The sequence below is a fragment of the Lates calcarifer genome, linkage group LG3 (genome assembly GCF_001640805.2).
Source record: "Lates calcarifer isolate ASB-BC8 linkage group LG3, TLL_Latcal_v3, whole genome shotgun sequence".
Taxonomy (NCBI): domain Eukaryota; kingdom Metazoa; phylum Chordata; class Actinopteri; family Centropomidae; genus Lates; species Lates calcarifer.
Genome location: NC_066835.1, coordinates 22,895,241 through 22,911,452, shown reverse-complemented (window position 1 = coordinate 22,911,452; position 16,212 = coordinate 22,895,241). Strand labels below are relative to the sequence as shown.

Here is a 16,212-nt window from a genome sequence, read left to right as displayed (position 1 = left end):
GTGTGTGTGTGTGTGTGTGTGTGTGTGAATATAAAACATCCATGAGGACGATGTGAGGACTCAGACTCAGGATGAAGACAGATGAGGGTCAGGGTTTATGTGGAGGATCAGAGTCTTGAACTGTTTGATCGCTCGGCTCTGAAGATGTTCGCTTATTGATGAGGCGTCTGATCAATACGTGGTGGAGCCCTTCACTCATTCATTATGGATGATCTCTGCGGGGGCGCCGGTCCCACGGCTGCTGATCAAATACCTGTGATCAATGAGGCCTGATTTACATTAATGTAACACAGAGGACTGATCCTGATCCTGATCCTGATCAGTCCAGATCAGATTTAATGTTCCTGAGGTTCAGGTTTAAAAAGACGACCGCTTTCAGACTGAACGAGGTTTTTATTCAAACAAACGTAAAGACACTCAGATCTGATCCTGGATCAGGATCCAGGATCTACACAGACGTAGCAGAACTCCAGGTATTTACGGGTCCCAGGACACGGATTAGAGAAGACCAGGTTCGAGGCTCGGACTGAACATCTGTGTTTTCCATCACATCTGGAGGAAGATGAAGAGAGAGAATCAGTGACTCATTTCTCTCCTTTCTCTTTACTTCCTCCATTCCTTCCCTATGTCCTTTATTTCCTTCCTTCTCTTCCTTCCCTCTCGGTGTCTTTCTTCTCTTTATGTCCATCCTTTGTCCTTTTCTCTTTTCATACTTTCACTTATTTTTATTTTCTTTTCCTTCCTTCCTGTTTTCTTTCTTTCTCTCCTTCTGACTCTGAACTTTGACCTCTGACCTCTGACTACATTTTAAAGCTGACTCAGTATTTTTCCTCTCAGGTCAGGTGACCTGTCGTACGTGTCACCTGACCGGTCTCACCTGTCGGCCATCACCTGCAGGGCGTCTGGGTTCCTGCAGGTGGCGCTGGGCGGCTGACTGTCGGGGGCGCTGTACCGACACACCTGCTCGCTGGTCCTGCCGAAGTTCGCCATCGACACTCGGATCACCTGCGATCCTGAACACACACACACACACACGGTCAGAGTCACACTGATCACACTGATCAATAAACCCAGTTAAATCCAGGGAGACACCGACCACAGTGCAGCGTAGCTTTGTTTCTCTGACACACGTGATGGATCCCTGAAACAGGAAACAGACCTGTTACTGTTCAAGCTTCAGAGAGGAGAATAAACAGCTGGAGATGTGACAGGTTAAAGTCAAAGCGGAGGCAGTGTTTACCTGTGTTCACCGTCAGGCTGCAGCAGGAAACTGTCAACACTGAAACACAAAGAACAGCAGGAAGAACAATCAGAACAATAAGACAATAAGAGAGTGAAGAGAAGAGGAGTCACTGTGTCTTTAATAGAGAAGTGATTAGAAATGGAAATTGAAAAACGGATTTCCAGCAACTCGATCCTTTTAGAGCCGAGTGATTCAGACTCAGACGAGGTCAACGCTCAGCTCTGCTGCTGGACCTGAATCAGTTCATCAGTTCATCAGTAACTAATGATTCAGTAGGATCATCAGGTCAGTGATGAACCAGGTGGATCATGAGGCAGCAGGTAACAGAGGCTGAGCTCAGCTGAGTAGCCTCAGACCTGCTGTCAGACCTGAACCATGGAGCAGTGGGGTCCAGGACTCGGCAGGTTTAGGGTCCTGACGTCCCTCTGCTCAGCAGCGTTCTCCAGGTGAGTTCTTTGCCTTCAAACTACAACCGCATGACTGCAGGTGCTGCACCGATCCTGTCCACGCCCTGCTCCATCGTCCCCTTCAGCTCCTTCACCTGTCGGACAGGTGGTCCTCGTGTTTGGGTTTGTCAGCACACAGAGAAGACGACCTGTACACCTGTCGAGCTGATCCTCTGCCGCTGTCGGTCTGAGGGCAGCAGCATTAAAATGTAGTGAAACAGTTGATACTCACAGAGAACAGCTCCCAGTCTCAGTGTGATCTGCATGTCCAGGCTCTGATGGTTTTCTGGATCTAACAGGACGTTTAAAACACACCCCTCCTCCGCCAGCTGTCAGTCACCTGAGCCGACTCATTCGACCCTCAGGATGTTGGTACAACAAACAACACATCCTGCTCACCTGAGTCTGTTTGTACAGTAACTTCTTCTTCAGTCCACCTCCCTGAAAAGATAAAACACGATCCAGAAATACAGAGAAGACTCTCGCCGGGAAACAGGAAACAAAGAGCTGCTTTCAAACTCTGAGAGTGAGTTTCCATGTTTTCTCTGGAGCTGGAGATCAACACTGACCTCAGTTTGTTTCAGCTTCACATTTAAAAACCGTGACCTCTGACCTCTGTGACTGCAGCAGTGAAACATCAGAGAGAAGCTGCTGGTGTTGCTGCAGTGACCTGACGACGGATTTTCAACGTTGGAAACGTTCAACAAAATCACACACGATAAACGTCAAAACACAGCTACCACGCAGAAACACAGAAATACTGACGATGACAGTGCACTGAAGCCGAGAGGCCAAACACTTTAACTGGAATTAACTGGAAGTTTGTCTCCATCATCCCACAAACGCAGCTCATAGAGAATCTGTCATGTTGTTTTTGCTAAATGTTAGCTAGCCAGTAAATTAGAGATGCTAAATGTAAGTTGACAGTTTGAGAAGCTAGCTGTCATGATGCTAGCTGGGGTTTTTTGTCGTTGTTTGGATTTAAGTTCAATTCACAAGTAAATCAAAGTTAAAAATGTTATTTTTAAATTACCTCAAACTTCCAGTTAATTCCTTTAAATTCTCATATATTCCTGTTAATAAGTTTAAACATCAGATCGTTACAGAAACTAAAGCAGAGTCTGAGAGCTGGGAGCTTAACTGCCTGTGGAAAGTTTCTGGAAATTCACTGGAAATTTTCCACCTCTTTGCAACCCCAGTTAAATCAACATGATGTGATTATTCAGCCTTAAACTCTGAGCTTCAGAGTCACTGTGATGTTTCAGTGAAACAGGGAGAAACTGAAAATATCAACAGTTAGAAACAGTTTGTTACTTCCTGCTCCAGAAGGAGAAGAGGATCATGGGTAATATACACCACATTTACCTTAAGCAAACTTTCACCTTATTTTACTATTCACTGTGTGTGTGTGTGTGTGTGTGTGTCATTGCCAATGAGAGATGTTGGCACCCTCACTACTATTTTCAGGTCTGGTTGCCATGGGAACAGCTGGATTGGTATGAAAGCCACTGGGGTGTGGCGATTGTGTGTGTGTGTGTGTGTGTGTGAGTGTGAGTCCACTGTAGACAGGTAACAAATTAAAGGACCAGTGCGCAGGATTTAAAGGGATCTACTGTTGATAATCACGTTGTCGTTACCGAATCTGTTTGTTCAGTCGGATGAAAACTGTTTCCTGCTCCAGCTTCTCTGAGTCTCTCCTGTTTTCCAGATGCTGCAGATCTGAGTCCAAAAACTGTCCAGAGTCATTCTGCTGTTTCAGTGTTTGACGCCAGCAGGTGCTAACGTTAGCCAGCTAACCTAGCTAACATTAAAACCTGCTGGTAAAAGCAGGTCCCCCTGATATCAGCTCTGGGTTTTTTTCAATTCTTCAATTTATGAGGTCTAAAACTGCAGCAGGTGGGTTCAGGTGGGTTCAGGTGGGACAGGTGTCCACGGCTGTTGATTCAGCCTCGGGGTCAGGGCTCTGGTTGGACTCAGTGTTTTCAGTAACAGCGTGTTGTACTTTGTCGACCATCTGTCGTCCTTCATGTGTGATGACTCACGCACACGTGCAGATTATGGAAATACAGGCTAATATTAGATTTCCATATGACTGTCCACAGACTGAGGAGACATGAGGAGCAGCTTAACGTCCAAACCTTGTCTCATTCCTCCAACTTCTCCTCCTTTGACACGATTTATTCTGTTTCATCTCAACAAAAAAATAAAACTTAAATAAGTCGTCGAAATTTAGGATGAAGACGCGAGCTTTTTAAAAAGCCTCTAAATTACAGGCGGTAAATTCACTAAAATTACAAACTTCAGCTAAAATCTGAAATTACAAGAAGCAAATGCGACTCACATGCATTAATTAGCTACTGTTAGCATGCTAACATGCTAAACTAAGATGGTGAACATGGTAAACATCACGCCTGCTAATCATCCACATGTTAGCATTGTCAGTGTTAGCATGTTAGCATGCTCTCACTAGCGACCAACAGAAAGAAAAGTAAGAAGAGAAAGAGACAAACAAATTGACTGCCTTTGGTTGTCATACACAAACAAACAAACAAACAAACACAAACAAGAAAACAACCTAAAAAACAAGCCATACCAACAACAAAACAATACAACCAACCAAAAGAGATAACTTCTGTTGTGAATTGGCGCTATATAAATAAAATTTGACTTGACTCTGACAAAAGAAAAAACAAAAACAAATAAAAACAAAAACTAAACAATAACAACAACAAGCTAAACAAACAAACAAACAAAGCACACAGGATCAGTTTTGGTCCAACAGGAAGTTTTATTTCTTTACAAAACAAGAGCGCAGACTCATAAAGGAGCTCAGCAGAAGGCAGGAAGATAAATCTACACGACAACTTTCAACCACTTAGAAAATATAGAGGAGCTCTGTTCACACACTGATACACACAATCTGCACATCATCTACACTGTAAAAAAGAAAAACAGACAGCCAGACAATCTGCACATCCAATACACTGTAAAAAACAACAGAAAAGAGCGAGAAAAACCACGACTGGATGTGTCGAATGAAACAGGTCTGTTTGAATTTTACATTAAACCACTGAAATAATCAGTTAATTAATTTATACTTCAAATCTTCAGTTCTTTTAAATCATGTTTTCTGAAAACTTCAATTTAATGCTGGAACGTTTTACTTTGAAAATCATGTTGTTAACAGAAAGTGCTCACGCCAATAAATTGTGTAAGAGCAGTGGTCAGTCTGATCTCGGTCTGGATCAGACTGAACCAAGTTTGATTTGTCTGAAAACACTTTTTTGGACGTTTCGGACTTTTGAACCAATCACAGGAAGTTGAGGCTCGTCATCCATTAAACAACAGAAGAAGAAAAACAACAGGAAGTGAGCCGTGGCAGCACACAACGAGAAGAGAAGACATATGATGAGACTATAATTTGGTCTGACGACAAAATCAAAAGTCAACTTGACAGAAATTCAATCAACATGATTTTCAAATTAAAAGATTTCAGTTCAGTGGTAAAGTGCAGACTTTTATTTGCAGTTTCATACGACTGTGTTTAAACTGACCAGATGTTTTTCTGTTTGTTTTGTTTCGAGTGCAGAGCCAAAAAAATAAAAACAAAGAAAGAAAAATCTCACGTGTCCTTAAAGCGCCGACTGAAATTCATTATCAAAATTAAAAAGTTTGCATTGATCAAGTACAACGTTAAAGGTATAATACAGTGTAAAGACTGAGTGAACAGCATCACATCAGTTTGAGTATTTTAACTTCACCTGTCGTCACCAGATAATGAAACACTGCAGAGAGAAGGACACGTGATTTGTACGAAAAAACCCGAAAATGCCGAGCTGAAATTTACAGAAGTGATTGTTTGTCTCTGTGACACAACTTTATCGAAGCCACAACACTGAGAAGACCAGAAGAAACAGGTGCAATTTGTCATTTAGTTGTTAGAAAAATGCATTTAAAACGAGAGAAACACAATTATCCAGCAGGAAGTACTTAAAGGGAAAATCCACACAAAACACATTTCTGTTAAGATGTTAAGATTTAAAGTTAAAACAGTGTTAAAGAAAAATAAAAGCTGTCTTTAGTGTCTGTCAGTGTCTATTTTATGTCATTTTGTCATAGTTTTACATGAATCCAGTCTTTACTTTGTCTCTTTGTGGTAATTTTACTTCTCTTTGGAGACATTTTGTGTCTCTCTGTGTTTATTTTGTCTCTTTATAGTCACCTATCTCTTTGAAGTCGTTTTGTGTCTCTTTGTAGTTGTGTGTCTCTTTGTAGTTGTGTGTCTCTTGGCAGTTGCTTTGTGTCTGTTTGTAGTTGCTTTGTATCCTTGTGGTCAGTTAATGTCTCTCTGAAGTCGTTTTGTGTCTCTTTGTGTATTTCTGTAGTTGTTTTGTCTCTGTGGTCATTTTACTTCCCCTCAGAGATGCTATGAGTCTCTTCAATGTCTCTTTGTTTTATGTCATTTTTTGAGACATTGTGTCTTCTGTAGTTATTCTGTCTCTTTGTGGTCAGTTTGTGTCTCTTTGGAGACATTGTGAATCTTCCTGTAGTTGTTGGATGTCTATGTGGTCAGTTAATGTCTCTCTGTGATTGTTTTGCATCACTGTGTAGTTTTGCATCTTTGTGGTTTCGTCTGATCAACTCTCCATTACAATACATTAGCAGTCAGTTAAAACAGAGGCCCAGGGCTCCCTCTCCTGGGGGGGGCCCTGGGCCTGTCCCTGGTCTGCCCGTCCACTCGATCCATAACTCAGGGTGGATTTTCTCTTCAAGTACAGTGTGAGGAAAAACAAACAGTTTGGGTGAAGCAGCAGCTCGAGGGCAGAGTTAAGCTCAGGAGCAGCTTCAGTCCCAGAAATTCAACGAGAACAAACACAGAAACAAACACGCCAGAGAAGAGAAAACCAGTCCCGACTCCCTTAAAGGGTAAAAAACAGCAGCGACGGAGCTGCTGGAGTTTCTAATCCTATGTAAACAGGCTTAGTGTAAGGCAAGGAGGAGGAGGAGGAGGAGGAAGAGAGGGAGGCTGAACTTTAAGATGAGACAGATGAGGAATGAAGGTGTGGGAGGACGACAGGATGATGAAGAGGATGAGTAAGCAGAGGGAGGAGGAGGAGGAGGATGAAGAGCAGGATGCAGATGGCTGAAAGGCAGACAACAGAATTAAAGGGATCAGACGAAGGCTCAGACCCAAACATCTCCTGAAGACCGAAACCAGGAAGCAGACAGTGAACGCCTCGTTCAACAACGAGCTGTCGCAGCCATCGACTCTCAGGACACGACTCAAGGGATTACTTACTGTATTTCTTAATAATAAATAAATAATGTGACTCTGTTATAAAGACCAGAAACTACATTTAATGATTTAGGATTTTTTCATCCAAACTATTTTGAAACTAGTTTAAATGTTGCTCAGTTCTCCCAAAGTTCATCATTATTTTGTTGATATTTTAACAATGAAACAAACAAACACTAAAAATTCAAACAATTAGATTAAATTAGATTTAAATTAGATTTTTTAACTCTCACAATTCTGTTGACTTGTTAATAAGAAACTTGTTTTTAGATCCTCAACTAAAAAAATCTATTCAAGAGTTTATCTGTTGATATTAATTCAGTTTTTGACATAAATAAATGGAGATGTAATTCTTGATTCTTGATTTGTACAATTTTGTTACACCAAGAATTCTTTTTTAAATAACTAATCATTTTTTCTCTGGAAAAGTCGAGAACGATGGAAACGAGTCTAAAAACTGAGATTTTCAAAATGTTGGAAATCGGATATAAAACATCCAGTTTTAGTTGATGAGTGAGTGGCTCGGGTGGATGAACTCTCCACTGAACGTTAGAAAAGCCTCTGCTTGTTGACTTTATATTTTCTGGATAAATGAAACGGCCGTCGTCTCCCTTCATGAGGCCTTCAGATGTCTGTGTTGGATGGAGTCGGCCTGCGGCTCTGCCTGCTGCTGCGTTTAGCCACGCAGCCTTAATCGATGTCTCGCTCTCTCCTCTCTCCTTCATCTCTTGCTGCTCTCTCACCTTCATCTCCACACATTTAGCTAAATTGTCTCAGATTTTAAAAAAGAAAAGAGACAGACTGTGGTGGGTGGATGGAGCTCGTCTCTCCGTCTCCCCGTGTGCAGGTAATAATTAAAGCCATCACTGTCGTCCTGAGGAAACGAGCTCCATTAACACACAGCAGAGTCATTTTCATGTGGCTCTAATGGAGCTGTTAAATGATCTCCACCTGTTGATGAAGAACCAAAGGCAACATTCATTTGTCCTGGGTAAATTTAAATGCTGCTGCGTTCAGGGGGGAAAAAAAGTCTCATTGATTTCACACAAATTAGGAGAAGAAAGAAAAACCCACGTTCCTTCACTGAGCTCTGCTGTTATCTCTCTCTGTGCAGACAGTGCTTTAAAACATCTGAGATTTCTGTCTTTAAAAAAAGACATTTCAAATATTTAGCAGCAACATGTCTGAGCAGAGAAACACTGAGCGTCCTGCGAGAAACTCTGTGATCTGTTCTTACTGAACAACAACTTTTAACACATTTCACTGTTTGACTTTAGAGAGAAAACTTCAATGTTTAACTGTTCAAACTGTCAGGTCTCAACTTTTCAGGTTCACAGACTTTATATTCTCATGGACTCAGACATGGAGGCGGACACGAGGCCTTCAGGTTCCTCTGAGTTTAATCGTGTAGGTGTCTCCTGGAATTAAAAGCAGCTGCACTAACATCAGAAGACATTTAGTGTTTTCATGTTTCTGAAGCTTTAGAGCCGAGAATTAAACAGTTAAACACAGAGACCGTGTTGATAACGAGGGTCTGACTGGATCAGCACAGCAGGTGATTGATTAATCGTCTATAATCAGTTGGACTGATGTCGGGAATGATTACACATTAAACATTAAACATTAGATCACAATGCTAATGTTTAGCTAGCTAGTCCAAAAGTGATATTGTCTCAGATCTTAACTAAATTCTCGGGGCGGCCACGATGAGTCTACGAGCTGTTCAGGAAGTCCAAGACTGTATGTGTAAACCCCTCACACTACCAGATAATCTGGACTGACCAAGATCCCAGACCAGGTTTATCCTGACTGCTGGAAGGAGGGAATCTGGGATAAGAACTCCTGCATCATTCATGAATCCTGTGTAAAGGTAAGAACAGATAAACTGAACTAAAACCAAATCTTAAAGTGCATCAGTCCCAGGAGCTGAGGCAGAAACAGGTGTGTGTCCTCACACTGCACCTGTCCAGAGCCTTGAAGCACAGAACTGCACCTTAAATAAAACCCTCCACACAGATTTCCTCAGCCTCCTGCAGCAGCTGACAGCAGAGTAATGAGAGTTTCAGCTCGTTCAGGGAGACGAGCGAGAGAAGCAGCAGAGATAAGACAGAGTGAGACGTCTTACTCTCAGAGAGCTCCTCTTCATTGTTCCTCCTCCTTTTATCTACTGTTTTCCTTCTTCATATGCTTAAAGCTAAACAAATGTGTTTCACCTGCCGAGCCTGTGAAGAGAAATTAAATTTAAAAACCACAGAGATGGTGGAGCGAGGAGGATAAGAAGAAGTGAAGGCGAGAGAGATAAAGTGAATAAAAGTGAGCACGAAAGACAAATGGGGGATGGAAGACGTCGGGGGAGGTGGACCTGGGGAGGGGGGTCGGTTGTAGGGTTTAGTTCGGCAGTGAGCTGCTGGGAGTGTGCGACAGCCAGTGTTTGTGTGTGCGGAGACATAGAGGCAGCGAATCCACCGAATCGTTATGTGTCGTTTTCATTAAGCAGAGTGTGTGTGTGCTTACGAGACAGAGTGCATATGAATACAAAGGCAGTAGATGTGGTTACACTTCTATACTGTATATCACTGTGTGTGTCCATGTGAGAGGAATAAAGACGAGTGTTTGTGTTTCTGTCGATGTGAGAATAAAGTTTTACACCTTGGCAGAGCTTCTGCTAAAACCAAACTTTAACCCTGAAGAAAAACTAACATTTTCTTTTTTGTCCCAGTTGATCTGAGGAGAACATCTAGAAGCTATTTTCAGTGAGGACATATTTGGAAAATAAGAATATTTTTGCAAAAGTTAAGTATCTGGAGTAGGTTTGCAAGTTGGAAATTTTCCATAGGAATTAAAAGGAATAAACTAGAAATTTGCAAAATTGCAGGTTAGCCTGTAACAGAGAACTTAAATATAGTTGGAAAAAAAAACATCTTTTAATCTTGGATTTCATTTTACAGTTTAGTTTAATGAGCAAAGAATACAAAATGTGCTTATACAGTGGCTAACTGCTAAATGTAAGCTAGCTAGTCACTGAATCAGATATGCTAAATATAAAATAGCTAACACCATTTCATTGACAGTTTAAGACGCTAGCTATCATGGTGCTAGTTTTTTTTTTTTTTTGTTGTTGTTCAATAACAGAATTGATTAAAGTTCTACTCACAAATAAATAGAAGTCAGAAATGTAATTGTTTAAACTTATATAAGTCAGCACGCAAAACAAAATGTTTATCTTTGTATAATTCCTTTTAATTCCCATGAAAAGTTTTAAACTTGGAATATTTCAAATGTTAATGCTGATGTCCTGTTGTCATATTCAACAACTGAGCAGAAAAAAAAAAGTTTCAACAAGAAACTGATCAGGTTTTGTTCCTCTGATCTCAGTCGTAGAACGTGTTGACAGAGATCGCTGCCATCTTGTGTTTACTCTGTTAAATGCATTGTGATTTTGTTAACGAGGACAACAGGTCTGAGTAAAATTAGGCATAAGGAGCAGAATGTAAGTCTGATCCTTATTCTATAACATGTTTGAGGGTTAAGACTTGGTTTTCAGGTTTATATAAGGAAGTGGATTATGTCAGTTATGAACCTCACAAATAGAGAAACACAAACAGCTGAGTGTGTGTGTGTGTGTGTGTGTGTCGATCAGCTGATCTTCCATCAGACACTTCTCTTAACCTCAGACACGTCGATCAATGAGGACGACTGAAGAGAAAGAAAAACTACAGAAACAAAAGCTGATTCTGAGTCTGATTTTCATCTCCATCCAAACAACAAAAAAAGGTGTTTTCATCCAAATTTGGATAAAAGACTAAAAAGGATTTTTTAAAAACACATTGTGGCAAAATTTTATCCACATTTACACAAAATCTGCAAAGCCTCAGAGGAGCTGAAGTCAGAGACAACAGCTGTCGGGCACAGGGTTAATAGGAAAAACATTTGGGTCAAATTTTTAATTTTTCTTATAAATTTGAGTCAATTTAAAAAAAAATTGGGTGGCTCTGTTGAACATCTTTTAAAAACGAAATTTAACATGGGGGATAACTTTTGTCGAAATGTGGATGAAACAACTTGTTTCTGTTAAAATCTGTAAGAGACACTGGTTCAATTATCAGGACTGAGACTGAGGTGAGCACATTTTGAAAAAAAATACTTTTTCAAAATTAAAATTTGGTAAAAGAACTGAAGTCTGAGCTGAGGTGAGACAGACTGAGTTTTGGCCAAATGTGATTTTTTTTTAAATTAAATTTTAGAGTTGGGCCCATTTTTATCCAACACTTGACAAACATGGCAGAAATGTAGGGCTGAACGATTTAGGGAAAAGATCTAATTGTGATTTTTCTGACAGATACTGTGACTTGATTTGCAATAACTGCAGTAGTTTTTGAACTTACAGACGCCTGTAGCAGCTTTTCTGTCTCTTAACATAGCAAGTTGTCGACCTGTCTCCTCTGAGGCAGCGGCCATTTTGTTTTTGTTAGTGGGAGTTTCCACAGTCGCTTTGACTTGGGCCACATCTGATTGGGAGTTTGCTAATCGCATTAGTTCAAATTGCGATTTCGGATTAAAATAATAAATCGTTGATAAATCGTTCAGCCCTACAATGTGCCTCAGTAAAAGATGTTTCACCCAGGATCTAGACAAAGACGCCAGTGAATGTTAAACCAAACTCCAGCCTCTAAAACCTGATTTTGAAACGTCTGCAGACAGAAACTGTGACTGTGTTCAGGTCTGTCTGAAGTGGAAACTCATCTGCAGTGTGAACGCAGCATTAACAGGAATCATGAGACTTTCTGAAACACAGCAGGCGATTCCACACTGACAAAAACTCTATTAAGAAATGACAAACCATAAAAAAACCCTCTGCAATTAGAGAACTGGGGAGAACAACGCCGGGCTGATTTCGTTCCCTAATGGATGTGTCATTATGGAAATGAAACTCTTCAGTGAACCTCACTCGTGCTCTGAAGAAGTCCTGCTGGGCTAAAAAACCAAAACAGCTTTTTCATTCTCAGTCTCTGATATCAGGGAGGTCCTCACATGGGACTGGAGGGAGCCCCGGATCTTTTATAAGTTCCCCAAAAATGAAAAACTTCCACAACTTTAACAGAAAAAAACTCCATCCACAGCTGCATTTATCAAGATGTCAGATCCTCCCTCCCACTTGGTCCTGCTGTGTTCAGTCAGCAGAGGCTTCACCGAGGAGACAACGACCGTCTCCCTCTGATTCAGGAAGGGAAATAAAAATAAAAAATTGTAAAAAAGAAAAAAAAATCCTCCTTTTTTTGTTTCTGACGAGGTTTTTTCCTTCAGGTGGAGGCTCGGTCACCCTCCCTGCAGAGAGGACCCCTTTGGAGAGCCTCGAAAACCTTTAAAGATTCACCGAGTGCAGTAAAGATTCAGTCCCACTGAGGAGGAGGAGGAGGAGGAGGAGGAGGGAGGAGGGGGGAGGAATAACGTTGGAGTGTTTCTGGGGTGAGGACGATGACGGTGGGCTTCAGTCTGAGGGGCTGGACCCTCTGCAGGGCCGCGGGGTGACTCCAGACCGGTCACAAGACAATGATTCGAAGGAGAAAATGACTTAAGGTTTGATTTAACAGCCCTAGTTTTGTAAGCACCGTCACCCCCCCCCCCCCCCCCCCCCTTCCGTTTCAGTTCAAACCTCCCTGCAGAAAAAAGCCCAGAGGGGAGGCCCTTTCATTTCCTTCTGCCTCTTTTCAAAGACTTCAAACCCGTCCCTCCGCTCGAGGGGATCTTCAGCTCGAAGGTTCAGACTTCCTGCGATGAGGTTTGACAGGAGACCTCCGACCACGAGGAAGCCCATTACAGCAGAGTCTGTGCAGGTCGCCTGAGGGGCTGTGCTGCTGCTGCTGCTGGAAGAAGAAATACAACACAAAGACATCACTGCAGCTCTGCTGTGTGGCTTCTCTTTACTGCTTTAAATGTGTTTTTGGATCTGTGACTGCCCAGAGGCTCCACCTGCTCCTCCTCATGGTGTCTGCAAACAGAACCAGACAGTCCACACCCGTCATGGTCTGCTGGGAAACCTTGACTTCTTCATTCATCTGGATGTTACTTACTTCGACTTGTAACACCCACATGAACATTGTTGGAGGCCAAGCACACCCCCCGTCATGGCCACAGGGTCCTCCCCCACCAAGACGGATCAGAAATGTCTTGAGGAACACGACAACAACTTGGAACAAGAGCCCAAGGTGTTGACCTGGCTCCAAACTCCCCAGATCCCAGTCTGATCCAACATCTGTGGGATGATCCAGAACAAGCCAGATCCATGGAGACCACCCACCCACAGGACCCAAATGATCCACAGGAAAACCCCATAGGTCCTGTGTCCATATCTCAACAGGTCAGAGAGGGGGAGAAGTAATCAATATCAGACAAGTCCCACAGATGCTGGATCAGACTGAGATCTGATTAGTCTGACGTCATGACCGATGAAAATCCTGTTCCCTGGTCCAGCTTCTCTGAGTCTCTCCTGTTTTCCAGATGCTGCAGTGCTGAGTCCGTGTTGTTTGAACAGATCTGAGTCCAAAAACTGTCCAGACTCATTCTACTGTTTTCACTGTGATGAGAAAACAAGTGAAGAGGAAGTTCGATGTCAGCGGGTAGCGCCACCTGTTGTTTTGTTTGTCAGCCACTTTCTGTGAGCCCCAGAATAGCGAAAATAATTAGGTATGTCTGTCTATTTTCACCTTAGCTGGGTGAGCATAGCTAGCTAAGACCAGCTTTGTTCACCTTAGACGGGCAGCACAGAAGAAGGACTGACAACTCAAACACAAAGATGTGGACTTTTACTACGCTTTTACTGACTGGTAGTGCTGCCTGCTGGCGTCAAACTTTGTTTTTCTTTATTCGTTTAAAAACCTTCCTCGTCACAGTGAAAGCATCAGAATGACACTGAATAGTTTTTGGACTCAGATCTGTTCAAACAACACAGACTCAGCAGGAAACAGGATTTTCATTGGTCGTGACGTCAGACTGAACAAGTGGATATATTAGTATTAAGCTTGGTCAATCCATTGAGTTTCATTGAGTCATTGTTGTGAAAATGTAATTTAGGGGCTTTTGTCACTATTTGTTACTATTGTTTCCATTTTTTCATTAGCATTGATTGATTGAGTTAATGATCAGCAGATGAACTGATAATGAAAATAATCATTAGTTTTTTGTATTTCTGCTCTTTACACTGTGTTTCATTGATTACATGTTGCTGTTTGGTGTAAATCTGCTCCATCTTGACCTTTTTTTGTTTTTATGGTTGCACCATTTCATTAATCTTGAATCTTCCAGATCCTCTGAGATGTGAGATTTATTTGGACACTGGGATTTCGCCTGGAGTTAAAATAAAGTTGTGTGGGTGTAGATGATGCTGTAAAAACAGACTCACCTGTGGATCTGCCAGGTTTTCACCAGCCAGGTATGGTTTTAGAAAACCACTCAGACGTCCAGCTGACGGTCAGTTTTCTGCCATAACTGGTAGAAACAGCAGCTGGTGAAATGATTCACTGGGTCTCTCTTTCGTTTTCTTCAGAGCTGAGATGAGTTGGCTGCAGACATGTGATGGAGCTGTGTGCCGATCGGCTGCGTGGTGAGACGCCTGGCGTTTCAGACATCAGCCGGCACTGAAAGCAGCAGTTACTAAGCAACAGCCGGGCCGGCAGGACGATAGAGAGTCGCTGGAAACCGGCTCGTCTCGTCTCTGCAGTCAAACCGATTCAACACAGCCTCGTTCACTCCTCTGTGCTCCTGCATTTAACTCTCCTGGGCCTCCTCCGCCTCCTCCTCCTCCTCCTCGCTCCAAAATAACACTGCATTGTTCACCTGTTTCCTCAGTGAGCCTCACAACTTCTCTGGATAAGTTCTTAAAGTCTGTTAATAAAAGTTAACAAAAAGTTAAAAGACAAAATAAAATCATCTTCTCCCGTGAGAGACAGCAACCCTAACACGCCGCCCGGCAGGCAGTCGGACGATGGAGATCTCAGAAACCCCTCCTCACCTTTCACGTCAGGTTCTTGCTGCAGTGCTGCAGGGTGGAGGGATTTCTACAGTCTTCACTGATCTGGGCAAAATCACAGCTGCAGAGAAGAACTTCACCTCATGTTTGATGATTTTACCAAATTTACAACATGAGATTTTCTCCTTTCTTGTCAAATTTGCAGACATGTACGAGTGTGTCAGAGTCTGTAGGATTCACATTCATCTGCAGTCTGTGAGTGACACCATGCTTTGAGTGTTTAATCATTTTAGCTGTTAAACGTTTTCATTAATTTTTAAAATTGTACAAATCGTATTCATGCATGTTGTGTTTTTTTGCCCAGAGGTACTGCCTGCCAGGCAGACTGAGGCGATGATCAGACCGAAGGCAGCAAAAACACAAAGCGCATCTCAGGGACGACTGGGACCATCGTACCTCAGTGTCAACTCGTTTTCAACCTGTGAACTCTGTGGGTGTACGAGAAGTCAGATTTTAGTAAAACACTTTTTAAATTTATATTTAACCTCAGAGCAGCGGTTGTTTGTCAGGTGTGTCCTGGAGGCAGAGGTTCGGTCTGATACGAGTCCTAACCTCGGAAGTAGGAACACATTTGAAAATTTAACGACTTAAGTGATCGGCAGCTGATGGATTAATTCAAACTACAGTAAATCTGATGAGTTGAGTTCAGGGTTTTTTAATAAACTTTTGGCCTGGGAGGATATCAGGTCATCAAGTCAATGATTTTGACGTCCAGAGTTCAGAGGAGGACTCATCTAACTCCCGTCTCCAGAGTTTCTATATTCCATCAGATTTTTATTTGGCTGTTAATGTGTGAAAACAGATTGAGGCTGAACCTTCCTCCAACTTTGTTGTTATTAGCAAATAATATTTTTAGAGCTGAACAGAGATTAATCATTTTATTTCACATTTAAAGATTAGAGGAATCTTAGTCTGGGCTTTCTGCTCATCTGTACTCAACACCAGTTTGGAAATATGCGCTTGTGTTTCTGCTTCACTTTCTGTGCAAGATCATCGCCTCAGTTTGACCTATTTTCTGTCAGGGTTGCTGCCTCTCACGCTGCCTGTCAGGAAATCCGGTAGTCAAACGTGTCCTTCTCCATGTAGTCTGTCCAGGTGGAGGATGGCATACTGCGGTACGGGTCCAGAAGGATCCGGAAACAGCGGACGATCAGCAGGCCCAGGAAGATGAAGAGGATGAGGACGAAGACGAAGGCCGCCC

General features: G+C 42.3%; 1 long non-coding RNA gene across 2 annotated transcripts; it reads right to left on the bottom strand.

Moving 5' to 3' along the window:
• Positions 1-381: 381 nt before the first annotated feature.
• LOC108873896 (uncharacterized) lies at positions 382-16,045 on the bottom strand. Of its 2 annotated transcripts, XR_001959567.2 has the most exons (5): positions 14,385-16,045; positions 1,241-1,279; positions 1,097-1,141; positions 878-1,013; positions 382-552 (listed from the first exon to the last, which is right to left on the bottom strand). It is a non-coding gene; the product is annotated as an uncharacterized LOC108873896 (long non-coding RNA). The 2 variants fall into 2 exon arrangements; XR_001959566.1 differs by lacking the exons at positions 382-552; positions 878-1,013; positions 1,097-1,141; positions 1,241-1,279 and adding an exon at positions 4,454-12,849.
• Between the last annotated feature and the right edge of the window lie 167 nt (positions 16,046-16,212).